The 17380-nt window shown below is 40.6% G+C and overlaps 1 protein-coding gene across 1 annotated transcript in view; it reads left to right on the forward strand.

The window, feature by feature from the left end:
• The window catches only part of PAK5 (p21 (RAC1) activated kinase 5), a 248355-nt gene that overhangs the window by 97666 nt on the left and 133309 nt on the right, over window positions 1–17380 (forward strand). The window contains exon 2 of the mRNA XM_059705572.1: window positions 11284–11434. The gene's annotated coding sequence lies outside the window, so the exon portion shown is untranslated. The remainder of the gene's footprint in view (window positions 1–11283; window positions 11435–17380) is intronic.

Below are 17380 nucleotides of genomic sequence, written 5' to 3' on the forward strand. Positions count from 1 at the left end.
ACTTCTGCCACATTCTCTTGGCCAAGTCAAGTCCTAAGGCCAGCTCATATTAAAAGGATTGGAAAACAGGCTCCACATCTTGATATTACAAACTGCATCAATAAAAAAAGGTAGCTTAGAAAATTAGGCCACAGCAAGTCTACCACAATTTTCTTCTACTTTGGCCTCTACTTGAAGAGAGGATGGATGCATGCCTTCTTTATTACCTCAGGGTCTAAGATGACTGCTGTAACTCCAGCCAGCACCTTGAATTTCCAGGCAAGAAGCATTAGAAAGGGAGAAGGCAGATAGGGGTCATGTCTACCCTCTGACCTATCTAATGAGCTTTCCTTAAAGTCTCACTTATACATTACTGACCACTCCTGGAAATGAGAGAATAGGAAGTCTAGCCTTATATCTGAAACCTTGTGCCTAAACAAAGTCAATTTCTGATGCTCTGGAATCCAATGGTGAGTCAATAACCAACAGTATCAGACATACTAACCATAGGACCCAACTTCTATTTTACTTTAATTATTGGACAGTGTTATCAAACATCCTGACTTTTCAAAATACTCCACAAATACAGAAATGTTATATGAAACCTCCTGTATTTTATATATTAGCACCTAATTCAAACACTTTTACAATTTATTTTTAATATTATTAATTTATTTATATTTAACATACCTTTATTATTGAAAGTATTACAGATTTCTCTCCCCCCTGGTCCCCTTCCCAGGCTTTCACCACACTATCATCTGTGTCCATGAGTTATTCATATCCTATATAATAAAGAGCTAATATGCTAATTAGACCAAACAGCAGAACGTCCATCTGGATGACCTTCCGGATGAAACCTGGGCTGCGAGGGATGAGCCCCTTGCACGAATTTCATGCATTGGGCCTCTAGTCTATATATATATAAAAGCCTAAGTGACCTTTACGACCAGTCGCTATGACATGCAATGACCACCGGGGGCAGATGCTCAACATAGGAGCTGTCCCCTAGTGGTCATTTCACTCCCACAGCTAACCTTCCGTGTCTGGCCAACCTCCCACAGTCCCTCCCCCAGGCCAGCCTGATCACTGGCCAGGATGAGGGACCCCACCTGTGTATGAATTTGTGCACTGGGCCTTTAGTATGCATATAAATTCTTTGGTTAATCTCTTCCTGCCCCCCTGCCATTCCTTCTGAGATTCTTCAGTGTTGCATGCGTTTGTTCATCAGTTTATTTTGTTCATTAGATTCCACATATAAGTGAGATCATATGATACTTGTCTTTCTCTCACTGGTTTATTTTGCTTAGCATAATACTCTTTAGGTCCCTCCATACTACCTCAAAGGGTAAAAGATCCTTTTTTTACTGCTGCATAGTATTCCATGGTGTAAATGTATCACATCCTTTTCATCCACTCATCTACATGGGCACTTGGGCTGCTTCCAGATCTTAGCTATTGTAAATAGCGCTACTATATATTTAATATTTATTTTGAAATAATTTTAGACCTACAGAGAATTTTGCAAAAATAGTATAGTCCCCAGACAGTCTTCATCCGTAATGTTAACATTTTACATAACCATATAAAATGATCAAAATATGAATTTAAAAATGTATAAGACTATAAATCAGGAGTTGGCAAGCTTTTTCTGTAAAGGGCCGATAGTAACTATTTTAGGTGACTGTCGCTACTACTTAACTCTATCATTGAAGCACAAAAACCGTCACAGACAACATATAAACAAAGGAGAGTATCAGTGTTTCAATAAACTTTATATACAAAAATAGGTGACTGACCATATATGACCCATGAGCTGTAATTTGCCAATTCCTAATATAAACTAAGTTAAAGGCCTTACTTGGTTTTATCAGTTTTCCCATTAGTTCCTTTTCTGTTTAATCCAAGATCCCAAATTATATTTAATTGTCATGTCCCCTTAGTCACACTTCAGTCTAAGACAGTTACTCATTCTTTTCTTATCTTTCTTGAACTTGATGCTTTTGGAGTGTATTAGTCAGTTATTGTGTAGAATATCCTTGAATTTTGATTTGTCTAATGGTTTCTCATGATTAAATTGCGACAATGCACAAATACAGCTGTATATGCATGAGTTAGTATATATACAAATCTGGGAGCTAGATATGCTCTTTGCTACTGGGATATCATTGATTTTAGGCTTGTTTCCTAACTCTGACTGCCAAACAAACCTAAAATCAATGACACCCCAGTAGCAAAGAGCATACCTAGCTCCCAGATTGAGACTTCTAAATCCCATTCTCCAATGAAAGGAACCAGGGCTCCTTGGAGACATAGTTGATTCCATGGCTGGGACAGGGAAAATATGAATTGCCCAGAATATTTATGTTGTCAGAAAGTAAGATAGCACTCACAAAAAGAACAAGAGCATGTCTAAAGGACACGTGAACCCATTTGAAAGAGTTCCCAATGGCCAAAACTGAGGCAAGTTGAGCAACAAAATATGTAATGAGTTTTGGATTGTAACCCCTAGAATAAAATAAATATCCCCACTACTTGAAAGAATTCCAATTAAATACATGGAATTAAATAAATTCCAATGAAAGAATGGGAGGAAATAAAAAATATCATTAGACAAATGCCGCCATAATAATTGTTACAGACACAATCCACTGAAGGTTGCTAAAACCAGTGGGCTAAGGTTGTGGGGAACAGGATATTTACATCCTCTAAAGAGTTTGTGGGAAGGACCAAGTTGCACACCAAGGCTGGCTTCTGCTATCACCAAGCTTGGGATCAGGCCAGCAAAAGGCCCAAGGGACCCCAAGATCCTGCTTTGCCTGCCAGCTGTCTGTTACACTCAGTCCCTGAAAGAGCCTCTGCTAGTACTCAAGTTGCATGAGGAAGTTTCTCAGTGAGTCACCGGTAGGGGTGAGTGGTTTTCAAGAGGTTGATGCAGGTTCCAACTCGGTGCCAGTGCTGGGTCTGAGGCCACTCAGCGAAAGTTCCTGGGAACACCAAGTCTAGTTGCCATCCATCAGGTGCCCACAGGGGGGTTAATGGGGTGGGGTCTCAGGCAGTTATCAGGGTGAGGCCAGCAGAGTTTCTGACCCAAACAGACCAAGATTTGGCCCTGTGAAAGGAGGGATCTGCACCAGTCTGGCATGCAAGGGAGAAATGGTCCCATCCTAGAGCCACACAACTCAGTCTGTCGCAGATTCTGCCGGTAGCCAGAGATCAGCAGGATGGTCCACCTGGAGTGGATCTCCTGTAAGGGCCAGACATTGGTCAGGCTTGCGGAGGGTGGGAGGAGTGGTCCCTGCTCCAGAGCCACACAACTCAGTCTGTCCCAGATTCTGCCCAGAATTTCTCCACAGGGAGGAGCCACCAGCAGTTGGGAGGATAGAGCTTCTTGGAGCCTGTAAAGTAGGTTTAGTGGATCTCAGTTTTATAGGAAAGTGAGGTGACTGGCCCACCCCACAGCCACACAACTCAGTTACTGACACCACTGAGTCGGCTTGGACCTCTGCTTCCTCATTCAGACAGCTGACCCCCAATAACTGTGTGAGCTCCACAGGATAGGATGACAGGGAGACCAGAGGGTGTGGCTAATGCAGTCCCCCAGGCTGATGCCACACGGAGAGGAGTGCTCTACCCAAGAAAGATGGTGTCTGCGACGTGGGAGAGGGACTCAGCACAGGGATCTTGCCGCTGACCCTTCAGCTCTCTCTCCAGCACCACAAACTCCCTTATCTTCTCAAACGATTCTAGTCCACTCTGCCCTTCCTCTGCCAGAGCCCAGGGTGAGTGAGTGGCTGTGAATAAGATTCTGTGTGCTGGCCTTTTAAGAGGGTGCCTGTGTCTCTAGCCAACTCCCATCTCTCCCTGATGGACAGAATTCCCACTGATTGCACAGCCAGGTGTTATGTGGGCACCTCTTTCTAACTCTGGTGCTCTCGGCTGGGGAGCCTGGCAAGGAGTTGAGACCCCACGCTCCTCAGGGGGAACCTCTGCAGCAGAGATAGCCCTTCAGAATCTCAACTGCCTCCTGTGGGTGCAGGGCCAGCCCTTGTTGCGTCTCTGCCCTTCCTACCAGGCTTGATTTGGCTTCCTCTGTAAATCCTTGATTATAAGGCTTGTCTTCATCTAGTAGTCAGTTGTTTATTCAGATTGACTGTTGTATATTTTAGTGGTAATTCCAGTATTGTTCTGGGAGATGAGTGTAGCTTCCATTTACTCCACCACTACCTTTGATCTCAAATTTCTCCTCATTCTTTAATAAATAAATATAAAGATGGTATTAAAAGGTTCCATTTCTTAAACAATCAAAGCAAGGAAGTTTAATTTCTCCTTGTTTTTTTAAATACATTTTTTATTGATTTCAGATAGGAAGGGAGAGGGAGAGAGAGATAAAAAACACCAATGATGAGAGAGAATCCTTGATTGGCTGCCTCCTGCACACTCCTTGGCCGGAATCAAACCTGGGACCTTTCAGTCTATAGGCCGACGCTCTATCCACTGAACCAAACCAGCTAGGGCTCCTTGTTTTAATGATACCTTCAAAATGGTATGTTCAAACCTTGTTGACTTTGTAAACAAACTTTTTGTGAATCTTTGCAACTACAGTTTAGCATATTTAACATGTTGATATGCCCATGTTGCAAGGCTTAAGAGGCTTTATAAAAGTCTGACTTCCTCCGTACACATTATAGCTGAAGCTGCAGGGTATGGAGCAAGTCCTTCTGCATGAGGCTGGATCAGTGAAGACATGAGGGAGGGGCGTTCGAGAACACCTGGAAGCTATTGCTACTTTGGGATGACTAGCAAAACTGAACTGTAATGGAAATTGACTTCACAACACATAAATATGTCCCACTAATTACAGACCCAGAAGCACCTCTAACTTAAGTTTTCTTTCAGCTAGAGCCCCAGAATAGCTGTAGCCACCCCAACTCCACGCAACACCTAGAAGGCGTGATGTAGGAAGTTGGAATGCAGAGACAGCTGTCTTAAGCAGTTGTTAAAATATCTTACATTTTCCATATCTTAAAAATATATAACCGTGTGAACATTTTGTAAGGTCCTGCCCGACGTTGATGCCCGTGAACATGTGAGTGGCTTCATGATACATTTATCTCTGCTCCTTAACGTGCAGGAAAAGTATCAGAAGCAAAGTCAATGAGGACATTGATGACAAATCAGTAGCTGAGTGTTGGCAATTTAGAGACCCTGAAATCTTACACTTGAGAGAAGATTCTCAAATTTGCAAATAATCCTTAAAAAGATCATACTCTAGGACCAAAAACTTTACTCAACCTTTAAGCTATGAATTAATTTTTTTTTTAGTCAATTAGGCCGGCTTTTTCTTGAAAGAGGCCTGTGAGGTTAGGGAGCCTAGGTTCTGTGGTTCATTCATTTGCTTATAATTCAGGTTCTGTTACTAATTTTTATCTACCTGAGCCCATGGACTTGATGTTCAGACCCCCACTTAGGAATCTTTGCTGTAAAGAGGGGAGTGATTATAAGAATGGACTCCATGGTAGCCCCTCCTCTCTCTGTCTGTCTTTCTCTCTCCCCCTGTCTCCCCACCATTCCTTTAGCTCCCCCTCTGTCTTTGGAAATCTAAGCTCAGCAGGATCAGCATGGACAGGTACAGATTCATTGAAGTGAAGATTAGAGACTCTTCATGTTCCAGAGATATCATCACCAGGTTTAGAGCAGTTACCTTTTACTGGTTTCTTTATCAGATTAACTTTAAGTTAATTTCTGTATAACTCAAACACGTAGGAATTAAAATAACTTTTCTGAACCTAATGTTGTGTCGTGATTCAGAGTTTCTGAAGTTCTTACACACACATCATCTCACTTAATCCTTTAAAAATTGGGTGGGTATGTGCTATCCTGTGAGTACATGCTGTTGTCACCTTGGGTTCACAATGAGGAAGCTCAGATACAGAATGGTTTAGTCAATCAAGTTTAAAAAGCAAGTACATACCAATAGAGTTAGAACCTGGGGCAGCTAGCAAATAAAAATTTTAAGTGCCTTTTCTATTCAACCAGAAAACCAGTATATCCACACTTAATTGTTCACTTGGTTTTTCAATACAAGGAACAGTTACTCCTAAAATGTAAGCCAATATGTTACAAACTGCTCTTCCGGATGAAAAGAGCATTAATGTGAGAACATTACCTCTAGTTTACCATCCCAAAAGGCTGAATTCTTTCCTTGTCTCAAGGGGAATGTCTCATAGAGGCATGATAGCTAAACAGGGTATTTTCCTGTAGGAAGAGGTGAAATGGTTTTTAAAAATCAAGTTTCATTATTATTTGAAAAGAAAAACAAAATAGTTCTCAACCCATATGCGAGGAAATCCACCGACAGCAAGTTCGGTAGGTTCCTAAGAAGGTTCCCTAGAGAGAATTCACTGTCGTCGACAAGTGCATAAATAATTACTGCAAAATGAAGTCCCATGTGTCACAGTTATCTTGTTCCGAATGGATCCATTTTGAGTGGATTAGGGTTTCGACTGCCCCAAAGTTATTTATTCAAATTTGTAGTGTTTCTGTGATGTTGCTTTCTCCCATGGAAGCAGAACATACCTTATTCCAACCCCGAGGACAGAGGAAGGGATGCTGAGCTCTGGCTGTAAATATTTTATTATAGAGAGAGACAAAGATCACAGAGGGGCAGGCGAGTAGCAGGAAACAAATGTGATGTTGTTTCCAATTCCTCGGAGGAGGTTTATATTAAACTGTCTCTGATGGCTTGTTCTCCGCTTGGCTTTTACTCTGTCAAACCTGGTAATGAAACCCTTTGTGTATCTAGGGTTTGCCTATCAGAAGCGGAGCACAGCCTCTGGCTGAGGGGCTAGAATTTCCCACATTGTAAAGTATACACAAAGAGAAAGCTATTATAAAAACGGCACAGCGCTGAAGTAGTATTTTCAAGAAAGATGGTCCATATTAATTTCTTTTTGAAAGATTCGATTTTAGTAAGAATAATAAAAAGGTTAAAAGCTAAATTGTGTATTAGGTCTTCTCCATAAAACTCATTTTTCCTCCTCTTACCCCCATTGTGTCAGGGTTGTTGGAAGACTTTAACCTAGACGGTTTAGCATCTGTCATGATTTTATACCCATTCTGGAGTTCATTTGGCCAGAACTCAATATTAATGAGGCCAAGGACAGAGCCTATTCTGAGAGAGAGAGAGAGAGAGAGAGAGAGAGAGAGAGAAAGAGAGAGAGAGATAGAAGTCTTGTTTTTCTAACATAATAACACAGACCACATATCAAACCTACCATTCACAAATTTGCAACTCTGAGTACAAAGGGAAGTGGATAAAATGGTGAATAATGCAACAAACATTTTAAGATTGCATGACTGATGGGCCCCATTTCATCCTGGGTCTATAACACCTTAAAATGTATCTGCATCAGATATTCATCCTTGAATGTGTGTGTGTGTGGGGGGGGAAGGTGTGTCGGGTCTAAACCAGTGGTTCCCAACATGGGACACACACCCTACAGGGGGGCAATTTGATTTTTAAGGGGGGCAATTCGAGAATGAGTTGTTAACAGTGAATTTTTTTGCATTTCTTATTATTCTAGGGGCCTCATATACAGTATATAAATATATATTGTGGCATATTTAAGCATTTCTGTTCTCTATTATATGTTTTGAAACTTAATTTGCTATTTTTTCATATCACTTCATATTATTATTATTTTTTAATAATTTCTTCCTCAACACTTCAACTGTCCTTTTGTTCTTTTATTTCTCTCTTTCATGGATGCCATGTTCTTTGAAAGCTTAGACCAAGTTAATGGCCTTTTAGGATTCCTCCACATGAATAGAGTTCACTTTTTGAATAATAAGAATTATATGTCACGGCCGGGGGGGTGGAGGGGAGGACATCAGGATTTTAGAGATGCTTAGGTGGGGCATGACCAAAAAAAGGTTGGGAACCACTGGTCCAAACTATTTGTACTTTATGGTTGATGGTAACTCTCTGTTCTGTCGTACATAGTAGAATCTTAGAGTTTTTTAGTAATTTACCAGTGAGCCCAGTAATATATGCATATCTCAGAGTCAGGTGCCATTTGTAATGAAGTCCTTGTTTTTCTGTTTGAGCTGATGATCAAGGTGCCCAGTATTGAGGGGTTGGTTTATCAGAGAATCTATGGGGAAAAAATGTACAAAATGGCATAGACTTATGTACGAAGAAGTTAGTTGTGTTTCTTTGATAGGGTTATCTCTGTTCTTATAACACACACATCACAGCTCCGGAGATGCTTATTTTGCTGGTAAGTCAAAATGTGGGTGAAGTATAATTTTTTCAAATTATGCACAGGTGACAGGTCATGCTTTTAGGTTTTAAGAGTTAAATCCAGTTATCTAAAGTGCTTCTTGGGTTGCTTTTGTAATTAATAAAAACAAGAGCCTACATTTTATACTATTTGTTATTGGCCAGGAACGTTACATAGGCCATTTTCACTTCATCTCCAAATGGTGTGCCTCTCCAGTTTTAAGATGAATTGCCCCAAACCATGCAGCTAGTATAAGTTGGAGCCACATCTGTCAATTCTAAATCTAACCCCTTTTTCATAAAGGTTAGAAATATTAAATATTGTTAACATTACATATGAAATTCAATTGGCATTTGCACCTCATATTAAGATGTACTTTATTAATAGCTTCAGAATGGTATAGCTATTATCTGAACACAGCCTCCTGAATACTCAGATTGCTATATTTTAAGTCAGTAGTGGCAATGAGGTTCTATCAGATATGTAGATAATGGTTTCTTAGTGGAATGTTTAAAGAGAAAGAAATTTGACAGGAGAGTTTTAATGATGATCTAGATAGATATTAAAGTAAGTTGATGGCATTTGATTTATTATTAACTTGGTTATTTATAGAATAAATAGAAAATTAAAAGTAATGCTAATTCTTTCAAAATAAGCTCAAACAAATATTGGTTAATTCTATATAAAGTGTAATAATAGTGTTATTAATAAAATATAAAAATAAGATGCATTCATTTCATTTTGTTTTTCTGGATCAAGATTATTTTTGTAAAATGTATTAAATTATGTTATTCTTATGCAGTAGACCCATATGGCTACATCAATCTTGAAATTGTATTTCTTGACAAGGTGACTTCTCTTCTGATATTCTGAAATATATGAAGAGACTATCATAGGACTTTAAAAGAAAAGTATGTCTATATTTTAGCTGATTTTGAACTAAATTTTTATTTTGTTTCCAATTATAGTTGACATCCAATATTATATTAGTTTCAGGTTTATAGTATAGTGGTTAGACATTTATAACTTACAAAGTGATGCCCCCAATAAGTCTTGTACCCACCTGACACCGTACATCGTTATTACAATGTTACTGACTATATTGTCCATTCTGTACTTTCCATCCCAGTGACTATTTTGTAAGTGCAAATTTGTACTTCTTAGTGCCTTCACCTTTTTCACACATCCCCCCATCTGGCAACCCATTTTGAACTAAATTAAAAGCTCGTAAGACTGAGCTTTCAGAATCACTCTCCTAAGATTTCTTGTTACGTACACACGACGTTGCATTTAAGCAAGTCCTACTGATCTTAGCAATGGTAGTTTGACACATAGGGCAGGCTTTTAAGAAGGTGATTTACCAACAAGTTCCTTTCCATGAACTACAAGTAAATCTAGGTTAAATATAACCACTTTGCCATACTGAGAAGTAAACTTAATGGGAAAATCTTTGCAAATGCTTTAAAACACAAATCTGCTTTAAAATTAGAATTCCCATGGAACTCTTAAATATTTTTAAATGCACTAGAAAGTAGATACTTAAAGTGTAAAGCCTTCATTTTTTATGTCACAGAGTATTGGCATTTTTGCAGAAAATGCCAGTCTGCTAAGTGTGTACATTGTGCCTACAGTTAACTGATGCATATAATAAAATAAAAGCAGGTATTTCTTATTATGATCTAAGGAGAAAAATGGAACTGTCTCCTGGGAACAGTTTGAGTTTTCCCATACTGAATAGGTGGACTATAAACCTATAATTATTTTCGGGAAAGTTTCTGTGCACTTGTCTGAAAATTGGATGAGCAATGATTAATATCAGGAAGAAGAAAAGAACTAGGATCTGGAATGTGTCCTTTTAATAGGTTAGGAGAAAATAAGTGCTTTCAGTTCTTGGACCTTTCATAAACCCATAAAATCTGGATTTAGTCTCTTTCTACCCTATCCATAGTATTTGTTATTTACTCATTTAAATAGTAGTGCTGTGCTGAACTAGAAGCAAAGTTGGGAACTTATGGATCTACATATAACCTTGATTCAGCCAATGTGTATACAGCCTATCTTTATTATTTACTAGAGGCCCGATGCACGAAATTCATGCAAGAGTAGGCCTTCCTTCTCCTGGCTGCCGGCAGAGGCTTCCCTCTGGCACCCAGGACCCAGGCTTCCCTCACAGCCCCGGCTTCATCTGGAAGGTTGTCCAGAAGGACATCTGGTCTAATTAGCATATTATACTTTTATTATTCTAGATGGATTTTTATTTGCAAATTCACCTTCTGAGGTTATTTGCATGCCTGTGCTTTTTGTTGGTGATTCTGCTGTTTGAAATGGTTCCCTAGCCTAGTGCTGAAGGGTTGCCTAGTGTTCTAACTGAAAGGAGGCTGTGGTGTGCCTTACGGAGAGAATATTTGTCTTAGATAAGTTTCATTTAGGCATGCATTGTAGTGCTGTTGGCTGTGAGTTGAATGTTAATGAATCAACAATATATTAAATAAGGTGTCTTTCAAAAGAAACACACATAAAACCACAAAACAAGGTTATATATTGGTCCATTGATGGAAATTTAGGGGCCAGAGACGAGGAGAAACTTAATCCCAGTTTCCCCTAAAAGCAGTGGCTCAGTGTTTTTGGCAACTTCATAAAACATAGCTACTGCAGACAATGAGACGTGACTGTATTAAACATGTGTGATTGCAAGTCAGTGGACTAGGCCCTAGAGATTCAGGGACCAAGAGCACAGTTCCCATCCCCATGGGGCTCCCCATGTTGGAGACATGGACTCTCTGTGGGAAAACTGGAGAAAGATGCAGGCAAGGTGCTGAGGAGAGTCTCACACTGCCTGGCTGTGGTCAGGTAATGATATACAGAGCAGTAGCTGTACGCCAAAGGAAGTGATAGAGACAGTTCGGAAAGGATGTACAGCATGCAGGAGAATGTGCAGTAAATGAGGTCATATGTTTATTTTTAAACTGAGCATAATGTTGGCGGGGTTCTGACTCATGGAGGTACCATGTTGTTACAGAAATACACTGTGGCAAAATGCTTCCACCTCTTGCCAAAATGGACACGGGGGAAAAATGAAGAACACTGAAGAGCTCCACTGAAGAGTTGCACAACACAAATAGTAGCCACAATCCTCTGGAGTCCGATTCATCCACAGCCATCGTAAAAAGGTAGGGGAATAAATCATGCTATCATTTTGCCTTTTAAAATTTTATTGTACAGTTTGCATATATACCACAATGGAATAGTACTCGACCATAAAAAAGAAAGAAACTTGTCTGTTTATGACACTGATGGACCTTAAGAGCATTATGCTAAGTAAAATAAGTCAGACTGAGAAACACAAATACCATATGATCTCACTTAAATGTGGAATCTAAAAAAAAATTGTAACATTTTTAAAAACTGAACTCATAGATAACAGAGAACAGATTGGTGGATGCCAGAGGCAGGGGAGGGCATAAGGGGTGGGCCAAATGGCTAAAGGGGGTCAAAAGTTACAAACTTCATAAAGTGAAGTATTTCCTGGTATGTAATATACAGTATGGTGACCATCTATAATAATCTATAATAATAAAAGCATAATATGTTAATTAGACCAGACAGCAGAACGACCTTCCGTACGTCCTTCCGGGTGAAGCCGCTGAGACGGAGGCCGAGGCTGAGACGGTTAGGGGCAATCAGGCAGGCAGGCAGAGTGGTTAGGAGCCAGCGGTCCCATATTGCAAGAGGGATGTCTGACTTCCGATTTAGGCCCAATCCTGGGCCTAAACCGGCAGTTGGACATCCCCCGAGGGGTTCTGGATTGCAAGAAGATGCAGACCAGGCTGAGGGACACCCTCCACCCCCCATACACGAATTTCATGCACCAGGCCTCTAGTAGTTAATAATACCAGGCTGTGTATTTGGAGGTTGCTAAGAGAGTGTATCTTAAAAGTTGTCATCACAAGAAAAAAAAGAGTTGTAACTATGTGTGGTGAGGGATGTTAACTAGACTTATTGTGATTACTTCACAGTATATACAAATATCAAATCGTTATGTCATACATCTGAAACAAATATAATGTTATATGTCAATTATATCTCAATAAAAAAATAAAAATATGCAATAGCAAACAAGCAGAAAAGTACATTTATTTATTCAACAAATATTTATTGGGTGACTTCTATGTGCCTGCAAATTGTTCTAAGCACTAAGGATATGAGAGTGAACAAAAAAAAGGCAAGGTTGTGGCCTTGAAGGAGCTGACAGTCTAGTGGAAGGAGAAGAGTAAGTAAATAAATGCCAAAAAATTGGAAATCCATGCAGGCATTAATAAAGTTTATGAACATGGTGAACAGATGATGAGATAGTGGGTGACTGGGGCTCCTTTAGTTCAGGGGTCAGAGAAAGCCACTCAGAGAATTCTGAGCTGAGAGTTGAATGATGAAGAAGAGCCAGCTGAGTCAAGGTGTGAAGATCGGACACTTTATGTGCCATGAACCAGGATCTGGATGGATATGTTCAAGGCTCAAAAAGCAGACCTGTATTGCTTTGAGATGGGATTTGCAGAAGCATGAGGTAGGAGATGACATTGGCGAGCCCTTGAGATGTGAAGTTCATTTCACTTCAAAGGAGATAGAACCCTTGGAGAGTCATTAGCTGCAGCCTACCTAAGAGATAATGCAGTTGGCTTAGGGACATGTTGTTGGGGATAGATGGATTTCGAATATATTTTGCATCTACTTCAGGTAGGTTAAACTAGATAACTGCCAATGCTTTCTATGAATCCCCAACATAATTCTGATTGTCATATGATATGTATGCTGTTCATTTGTGTTTCAATATACAATACTCAAATGGTAATTTACTTTGCTGTTTGAAAGAACAGCTTATGGTGTATACGTTTGTGGCCTTGCTTTTGAAACTTAGAGGGGGTGATGTCAAATTGTGAAAAGAAATAAAATTATTCCCTGAAACCTCGTGTTCTAGGCAAGTTGTCTTATAACACTTGGCAAGTGGAGCCTTCCAGAAGCTTTTGCAACTGCTCTCCTCCTCATTGCCTGGTTTCTCACTTCTGAGAACATAATGTTGCTACTGTTATGAATCGTAATGTAAATATCTGATATGAGGATGGTCTTAGGCGACCTCTGTGAAAGGGTCATTTGACCTCCAAAGGGGTCGCGACCCACAGGTTGAGAACCCCCTGGGCTAGAGGTTTAGACTTTAAGACTGAAACTTTATATTGGATTATTCCTAGGTGGGGCATTGAGGGAAAAACTAAAATACTACTTAAAATTGGTGTTTTAAAAAGACAAGAATATGTGGATTTAACAATGTTGGCCAGAGAAACTAATCCCCCCCACAGTGAGGGCTTCCTATGCTGAAGTATGTGCCCATTGTACAAGAGGAGGGGTCAGAGGATAAGGAATTAGGTGATGACCTTAGCAGGTCGCACCAAGATTTTAATAATCCAGAAACCTTTGTTGGAACATAAAACAACCACAATGTTTTTGTTCAGAAAAATTTTCATGATAACTCAGCCAAAAAACATTTTAAGAGCCCTGCTTTCCAGTTCTGACAACTTTCTGAAATGGCTGTAAATTGGGATGCTATACCAACCCTCCCTCCCTTTACCCCAGACCCTATAAAAAGGCTTTGGTTGTCAGAAACCAGCCTCAGTGCAGCGATTCTACAGTGTCAGGCAATTGAAAAACATGTAAAGCTGTGATAAAGGCAAAGGATAAAGGATAAGGTACAGCAGGAAAAAGCAAGTCTGGCAAACATCAGAGAGGACTGAGGCTTGCTGGTACAGCTCCCAGGGTCCTTTCTCCATCACACACTTCATTTTCTGGTCACGAACCACCGAAATACATGTGCGACACCTTCGTCTCAGGGGAGCCAAGGCTCAAGCTTACTGAGGGGCGTTTTATATCTCACAACTCCAGTAGCTAAAAGCAGGCTTTGTGAATAGGTAAACAGGTTCAAACCATCAATCCATATAGTTTCAATAAACAGTGTAGACAAGCTGGTACAGGATGCCTCTGGGGGAATTTGGGACTTTTAACAGCATATTGTAAATCACTAGCTGGTGCTTTTCACTTCTGTCTTGGCCAAGAATCAATACCATGGTTCCAGGTGCCCTTTAAGATAAGCACAGAGGTACCCAAGATCAACTGCAATTTAACCCTGTCTTCACATATTCAGAGAATTGAGCCATGTGAATACATCTGAGAAGACCTAAAAATGTTGTACCATATTGTTGATTGGTCTTGTCATATACTAGGTTGGATACAACCTTTTGATTAGCTGGGGAGATCATTAAAAGGCTAGGAAGAAGTAATTTGACTTTGGAGCAATAAGGATAAAATAAAACAGAAAGAGTAGTAGTGTCATAGGTTGGGTTCCATACAATCATATGGTAAGACAAAATATTTGAATATTATTTGGAAGGTGATGCCAGTATGCTTTTGTAGGGAGTGGAGATGTGAGATGGAAAAGAGAGGAGATAGAAAAGGTGCATTGTCACTGCTGTAACCAGGAGGAGCATAACAACTCCCAGGTATTTGTCATCTACCATATATGTAGACCAAGGGGACTCCAGCAACCAGGGGAAGCTCTTAGGCAAAGAGTCCTGAGTATTTGCCATTGGAAGCCACCATCAGGTCAGCATGCACAGAAATTATAAGTTCCAAGGGGATATGGGTGCAACACCTGTAGTTTCTGCTATAAGAAGTGTTACAACAACAATGCTGATAATCAAGATCATGTTACTAGAACTGTTGTTTATTGAGTAACTGTAAGCCATGTGCTATACTAAATGCTTATGTGCATTTTATCATTTAATTCTTACTTGTTGAGCATTCACTCTATGCCAAGTTGAGGGAGGTGGGGATATATATCTTATCACTACAGTCCTGCAGCATATCCTATTATAGTCTTCAGTTTATAGATGAGCAGATAAGGTCAAGCAAGGTTATCCTATTTCTCTGGAATAACACATATAGGAAACAGAATTGGGATTCAAGCTCTGGTGTGCCTCCAAAATCATCCCTTGGGCATCATTGTAACCCTTAATTAAGTAATTAATTATTGATATTTATTCTGATTGAAGAGTTGGCAGTTGCTACTTATATTTTTTTCCCTATTCTCAAGGAGCTCACACATTTGTGGAAGAGAAAGACAGGAAAATGTGTAGTGATGTAAGGGCTATAATGGAAGTATGCTATACTAGTAGCTGTCAGTAGAATCAAGAAAGGGATGATTAGTTGGTGCTGCCTAACAAGGTAACATCATGACTTAGTGGCTCAAAACAATAAGCATTATTGCTTATGAGTCATGAGTTAAGTTGAGAAGGTCTCATCTGGCCAGGTTTTTGACAGATCTTAGCCAGGTTCACTCATTCATTTGCAATCAGCAGAACATTGGCTGGAGGACTGAATAGTCTACATGATTAGACATAGCTAAGCTCATTTCTCCAGCAGGCTCAGTTCTCCAGCAGACTAGGTTTTTTCACACAGTGGCCAAAGAAGGTTTAAGAGAGTGAACGAGCCTTAGACAGTTTGGCTCAGTGGATAGAGCATCGGTCCGAGGATTGAAGGGTCCCAGGTTCGATTCCATCAAGAGCACATACCTGGGTTGCTGGCTCAATCCGGGCCCTGGTTGGGGCACATGTGGAAGGCAATCAATCTATGTGTCTTTCTCACATTGAAGTTTCTCTCTGTCTCTCCCCCTCCCTTCCACTCTCTCTAAAAATCAATGGGAAAATATCCTCCAATGAGGATTAACGAGAGAGAGAGAGAGAGAGAGAGAGAGAGAGAGAGAGAGAGAACAAAAGTGTGCAAGCTTCTTGAGGCCTAAGCTTAGAACAATTACTTCTGCAGCGTTGTATAGGCAAAGGAAATCACAGGGCTACCTGGAAATAGATTCTCCACCTCTAGGTGAGAGGAGCTTCAGGGTCACATTTCAGAAGGGCATTGAGCAAGAAAAGGAAGATCTAGGTTGCAGTCTACCAAGAATAGAAACATCCAGATTAAAGTTCATGGGGTGAGTAGGTGTTCCCGAGCCAGAAAAAGTAGAAAGCTATGTAAGGCAAGAAAGAAAGTACGTTCAAACACAGAAATATAATGTCCCATAATGCTGTCAGGTGACTTGGCAATTAAGGCATATAGTGGTGAGGGAAAGAGAAGGGTCAAGCACCATGAGATAACAAGAAATATATAAAACTAGAGGCCTGGTGCACAAAATTCATGCATGGGCCTCAGCCCGGCCTGCACCCTCTCGCAATCCAGGACCCCTCGGGGGATGTACGACTGCCGGTTTAGGCCCAATCCCTGTGGGCCTAAACCGGCAGTCGGACATCCCTCTCGCAATCCGAGACCGCTGTCTCCTAACTGCTTGCCTGCCTGCCTGATCACCCCTAACCACTCGCCTGCCTGCCTGACCACCCCTAACCACTTGCCTGCCTAATCACCCTTAACCACTCACCTGCCTGCCTGATCGCCCCTAACTACTCTGCATGCATGCCTGATAGCCCCTAATTGCCTCTGCCTCAGCCCCTGCTGATGCGGCTTCATCCAGAAGGATGGCCAGAATGACATCCGGAAGGTCTTTGGCTATCCGGTATAATTAGCATATTATGCTTTTATTATTATAAATGTACAAGAATTCAGGAAAATAAATGTTAACTTGCAGGCAGAATAATATGCTTATGAAAAGGTGATAAGCAAATGGAAAGATAAATGAGCGAATGGTTGGGTGGAGAGATTACTGTACCAATATGGTTAAGATTTTTCTCTTATGAAAGGGTTTGTAGGATTTCATAAAGGAAAAGAGGGAGGAGAGATGCAGAGGAGGGATGGAAGAAGGAACTACCCTGGAGAAAAAAGTGAGTTTAAGAGGCAGAGCAGCATTGAGCAGACCGTCAAACTACAGTGGGAACCCTGGGGAAGGTTGGAGGGGGGGCGTTGGAGATCAACTGAAGGACTTGTATGCATGCATATGAGAATAACCAATGGACACAAGACACTGGGGGATGGGGGAGGCCGGGAAATGTCAAGGGGGGGGGGGGAAGGAGACATGTGTAATACTCTTTGTAATACTTTAAGAAATAAAAATAGCCAAAACCGGTTTGGCT

The sequence above is a fragment of the Myotis daubentonii genome, chromosome 8 (assembly GCF_963259705.1).
Source record: "Myotis daubentonii chromosome 8, mMyoDau2.1, whole genome shotgun sequence".
Lineage (NCBI taxonomy): Eukaryota > Metazoa > Chordata > Mammalia > Chiroptera > Vespertilionidae > Myotis > Myotis daubentonii.